Below are 6,000 nucleotides of genomic sequence, written 5' to 3' on the forward strand. Positions count from 1 at the left end.
GTTTTTGTTAGTTTAGATAATTTTAACAAAGAAAGACACTTCCTTCGAGTGCGCGAAGAATACGACAAAGTCACCGAATGAGTTGCATTGGGTCGCCCCGACTGGCACTGCACTTATGCTGCCTTTTTTGCCGGCGACAAAGCGACTAGACGCCCGCTACTCACGTATGCAATGCCGACGGAAAGGGGTAAATATCCTGCGGGAGAACCTGCCACACCGCAAAACGCTGTAATTAGGGCTTCCCCCACCCCCAGGGGGTCGAGTACCCCGGACGGTACGGCCACATGACCACATGGCCATTTTATCACCAACTCACCGGGTCGGAAATCGAAACGACGAGCGATGAGCGGAAGGACATGGACGGCTTCGGGTTCGATTGCCTTGTGGCACCGGACCGGAAGTATGTGTGGCGCTATTCGCGTTCACCGAGTTTCCGTGTTGGTCAAGTTCGAATCTGTGGAGCGACACTGGCGGGTGGTTGTGCAGGACTCCATCAATTACCTGGCCATCCTATGGGAGCTCCGGCCATCGGGAGAAGCAAGCAGCAAACGGTGCTCTGAACGGGGAGGTCGAGCTACATCGGTTCCGTCCGAGTCCGAGAACTGGTCACGCGAGTCCTTCTTATGCTCGGTTGATTGCGTGATTGCCGTACTGCAGAGCCACGTTGGTCGGTTGGACCGGTGTGGTGTTACTTCGATGCAAAACGGTGCAGCCCCCGGGTCGGCTCGGCTGGCGTCCCACAATCTCCGGCAGGACGTTGTCGGCTACTATGCCAACTGCCAGTCGCACAACAATTCACCAACACCGCACGGACACGTGTCCAACGGTGAACCGGGCGAAGAAGTGTGCAATACATCAAACTGCAGCACCATTTCAGCCACCTTCGGGCAGCGATGATAAAGACCCAGGCTGGAGCAGTGTCCCGCCCGCGTGTCGAAGAACACGACAAGTTCAATGTGAACCCCAACCTGGCCCTACTGCTTCTGGTCTGGCAGTTCCAGCAGCTAGGGCATTGAATCATTCAACAGGACCCACCGTCACCGGCATCTAGCCTGACCATTTACTCGATTAAACAACACGAATTCGTATTTATGTTGTGTGTTGCATTTCCTGGTGATGTAACTTCAAGTTGATGTATTATTTAGTGACGAGTGGGGACTGCTTTCGGCCACAGGAACACGGTTTAAAATCAGCACTGTTGGAGGGGCGAGTTAAACGCCAATAGCTGGGCGCATGTTCCAGCATCGGAAGTTCTATTTTTAACATTCTTTCTGCAATATGTTTAGGTTTAAACAAATTGTTAGGCACCATTTCAAACCTTTGATCAACTGAATTAGTTAATAATAAAATTCGCTATAGTCAAACGCGTTAGTTTCAATTTTTTTCTAAGACAACCACACAAAAGGCTTGACCGACAAAAAGCCCAAAGAAAGACAGTATATTAAATACTTATGCTCAACTGGGTAAACTTCATTGAGAGCGCTCGCTGTATCGATATGATTTCACACGTTCTAAGGCTTCCTTCAAACGAGGCCGTCCGGTCCGTGGTCCGTGAAAGTATCACAATGTCGGGTGCCCTCTAATCGGGATCCTAACCTAACGAAAGTACCGTTGTGCGTCCTTTCAGCGGGTCCACCGGTCGGGGTCATCACACTCCGTCGCCATCCGGGGCCGGAAATCCATTAGGAAACGGAAAAAGGCAGCACCACGTAAAAACAACAAAGACCCATCCACCAACCATATCCGCGCAACAGATCGTGGCGTTCAGGCGTTCAGCTGCAAGCGATCTGGACAATCCCTCGCGGGACCAGTGCGCGATCCGAAACGCGTCCACGCCGCGTCCGATAACATCCGATACCGCCATCGTCGTCGAACGAAAAAATATTAAATTACATCCCCGGGGGGCCGGGCGGTGCGCTCGGACCCTACTGGACCCTCGCGGGAGACTCTCCAGGGGCCTCTGAAGCAGTCATGCTACGATGGTCGGCGAAGAGAGCAGATCTTCGGTCGCGTTCCCCTTCGGTAACCTTTTTCGGAGTGGTAGAGTTCGATTTTTTTTTGTTTCATCTCAGTTCCCAATTTCATCGGGTGGTTTATTTGTCCACTTCGCATCATCAGCACCCCCGGGGGCCACAGGCGGCCCAGGCGCATCCTGACACATCCTCACCGCGTTCGCGCCCCCCCGCGGGATTCTGTTGCAAGCTGCACCCGAGATACCAGCACCGTCATAGTAAACATACGCGGGCCAAATACAAAAGCGAAAAAACACATCCGGAAAAATTATTAATCGATTAATAAACACCCACGGACACCACCGTCGAGGACGGCCGGCACCGCGGAGATCCGTTGAGTAGCGGTACAAAGCGTTGAAATTCCATTAAAACTACGAGCCGCCAAACAACCCCCGTGCGACATAACGGAGCGGTGTTTTAGGCCGAGTCCTTTTTTTAACACCCCAGGATCGGATGTCCTCGCCCGGTGGAACGGTATCGAACACTCATCCCTGGTTGGACGAGTAAAAAAGCAAAAAAACAATACAGAAAATACGGAAAACTAGCGTGTAATGTTTGATGAACCACAAAAACCGAACATTTAAATTACTCTCGCCCCCTTCGGAACTCGGGCGTTCAAACAATTGGGCACTCAGAACAGCTGCGTAAAGATGTGCGCTCCGAGTCCTGCGGCTAGATGTAGCGATAGTACATCCGATTACGACACAGTCATTCCGCTACGGGAGCTAGGGGATAAAAGTGTTGAATCATCACGTTTCAAGACGCTAGTCGATGTTTGGAGAACGCTTATCAAAGGTATCAAATATTCCGTCCGTTTGAGGCAATGGTTATGAACAAAAGGGACGCTCGATACAATTTGTGGTCTTAAAAGTAGAAATTTAACTAAAATATTTACGTAATTCACGAAGATCGCTCATTCATTAGACTAACATTCAGACGGCATTGGCATTATTTAAATAATGTTTTGTTCCAACATTCAAATGATAACCAGTCATAACTTTTATCTAAGGCTGAAAATTTGTTTAGCAGTTAGTGATTTTAAAGTTATTCGATATGTTTGGTCTCAATTCAAGGTTTAGTTTCAGCAATCACTCAGCCCAGACTCATGCTCAAACACTGTCCATCAAAAGGAAGAATATTCTTTTGTGGACTATCTTATACACTTTGTAACATTCTTCGTTGTAACTTCCTCATAATGGGCGTCCAGTGTATTCGTCAAAAAAAAACAAGTACCAGGTTTATCTTCATCGCTACTTGTTAAAGCAATTAGACATAAGTTCCAATGATTTATTTAGCTAACGAACGGTTAACTAGTTATATAGTTATACTCCATTAACAATTATTTGTTTTACTGGACTGGACACAGAAATTTGCTAAAGAATATCACAGCTGTTTTTGAGTCATAAAAGATGACTTGTTGAAGTTGTACTAGCTAAGCAGGGATGAAGTTATTGCCTCGCGGTAACACAACCCACGCGCCATACGTGGTAATGATTGGACATAATGTTGAAAACGGCAAACCATTTCAATGTGCCGCTATTCGGGGCCATAGTCAAATAAAAATATGCGGGACATCCTGACGTCCTGTAAAGCCGGCACAAAGTATGGCCTCAAATAGTCCCAATGGATCGGAAATAGGGGCACTTTGTTCCATTCCAAAAAAGAAAGCCAGCATAACGCGCACCTAACGCGCAAAACCGTTGGTGCCATTATCGCAGCCATATCGCAAAGGTTTTGCAAAGGAATTAGGCTTGTATTGAGGCTCGCATGGGAATCGCATCGAATTCCCGTACAAAAACGGAAAGATTGGCTGGGATAGAATCGACACTAAGGGTTTCCGGTGGAAATAACCGGATAGAAAGTGCGTGTTCAAGTGGACGGTTGGACTTACGAAGGAAGACTAAGAAAGGGTCTGCAAACTAAATGGCCCGATTGAAAATTGGATCTTTCGTGGCGCATATGGCACGCCTGGTGCAACAGGATACAGAAAAGTCACGACGTTTCCGAAGTGCACAGAATGCGGGTTTGAGTTTTTTTGGATGCAGCCATCTTTTCTTCTCCCCCAATTGTGCTAACGCAACGGAACTATCGAACATGCGGTTTAAGCCGTAAACTACATTCTCCACAGGACAACTGTCCCAATTTGACGGGCCGATGCTTTGGGGCGAACGAAGAGGAAATTTGAAACCGTATCATAGCGCACGTAGGGCCAGGGCGATGCTGAGGATTGATTGCAAGGTTCCATGGGTCCGATCGAACAGCCTGATAGCCGCCGGGTACGATCAGCTGGGTCCAGGCTCCGAAGTTGCCCCCCGACGCTGGTTGAAGCCAGAAAAAGAACAGAACGATAATAACCACCCTAACCACGTTGCCGATTGGAACCTACTGTTAAGGGTTGGCCCTCGAGGAGCGGAGTGTAAATGAGATTGCTAACTATCGGAGGCGCAACAATGGTCGAACACCATCATTTCATTTCGCCCCCGACTCGCCACTTGAGTCGGCAACGCATACGCGGCTCATATGCTCATTTTTGTTTTCTTTCTCTCGCGTTCCGTTTCCGCTGGTGGTTCTTAAGCATTGCGACTTGCCTTGCAAGACGCCTGGCTTACCACCACCGAAACCCCTATTCGGACCGCATCGGCTAGGGAGCTCCTTAAACGCGTTACGCCTCCTGCTGCGATATGGTTGAGTTGAGCTTTCCGTGGCGACCCATTTACCGCAGAATTAGCCATTCGAAGAGGTCGCTCTTTACGACTCAACGAGGGGACCAAGATTTCACACAAATTATCAAGATGACACATGGACTGTAATTAGGACCAGCGGACGGATCCTGCAATAAAGGATTCGTTCGTCCGTCAGTCGCAGTAATAAAAAAAATAATTTATATTCAATTGTCACAAGGCAATGTTAAAAATATTTCACAAAATTCCAATCAGTTTTTATACAAAACAAAATTTTTCAAACAAACAATAGAATAACAATAATGAGAGGTTCAGTTAATACTGATTAAAACAGAAAACGTTTTCCACAAGGCAACGTTATGAAACAATTACCCAGCCCAGTTTCGCCGGCTGTCGGACGGCTGCCCAAATTCTCACGAAAGTGTCCTGCTGATCCCGCATGATCCTCGCGCGCCACGAAACATCTTTTCCCACCGCAAAGCTGTGTGCCCTGCTTCGGGTCCACTTCACCGAACAAACTTAAGGGACCGTTCTGTGTTGCCATTGTTCGTCTCAAGTGTGATATCATTTCTTAAGATCTCCCGTGTAAAATATCGAAATTAAAACCAATATCGGTGGTGGCGATCGAGACCACCACTCGCCACGGGCATTGTGATGCTGATGCATTCAAATGGGCCCTGCCTGCCGAACCCTTTTGCCTCCGTTCGTTCCCCAGTTCGTCGTCGGCACAGTTCTTAAGACGCAAAAAACCTGTGCCACCAGCGTTCCGGTGGAAATGGAAAAGATTTCCGTACCGCTGTGGAGTGCTACTTGAAAAAGGAAACAATATCATGGTGCCAATTTTCGCTGCGTGTTCACTCCGCTTACCGCACTGATTAAACTTATCCGGGCTTTCACGCTGGGCCTGAGACCTCTTGAAACATTGTTACAAAAGGTGCTTGCGCATTGAAACTTCTAATTACAGCCAACGAGGGGACAAACGCGGCATGTGTAACGAATTTTAACGCCGGGTCCAATTGCTATTCCTCGCAGTTTTCTTAAGATGTGTATTCTACCGTTTATATTTCAATGCGTGTAAAGTACACTAAGCTGCTGTACTTGACAAGCTTATACATAATTCCTTGCTAATTATACAGAATTCCTAATACGCAACTGTTTAAGTGAGGGAATTTAAAAACTTGCAGATCTTCGTCTAATAGATTTATTATTATTAGTACAGACCCGTATTAAGCACCAATTGTAAGCGCTTAAAATGACGTCTTTCACATAGAAATCTTTTGATCGATAGAGCCGGAGGCGGATGATCT

Source organism: Anopheles cruzii, chromosome 3 (genome assembly GCF_943734635.1).
Source record: "Anopheles cruzii chromosome 3, idAnoCruzAS_RS32_06, whole genome shotgun sequence".
NCBI lineage: Eukaryota > Metazoa > Arthropoda > Insecta > Diptera > Culicidae > Anopheles > Anopheles cruzii.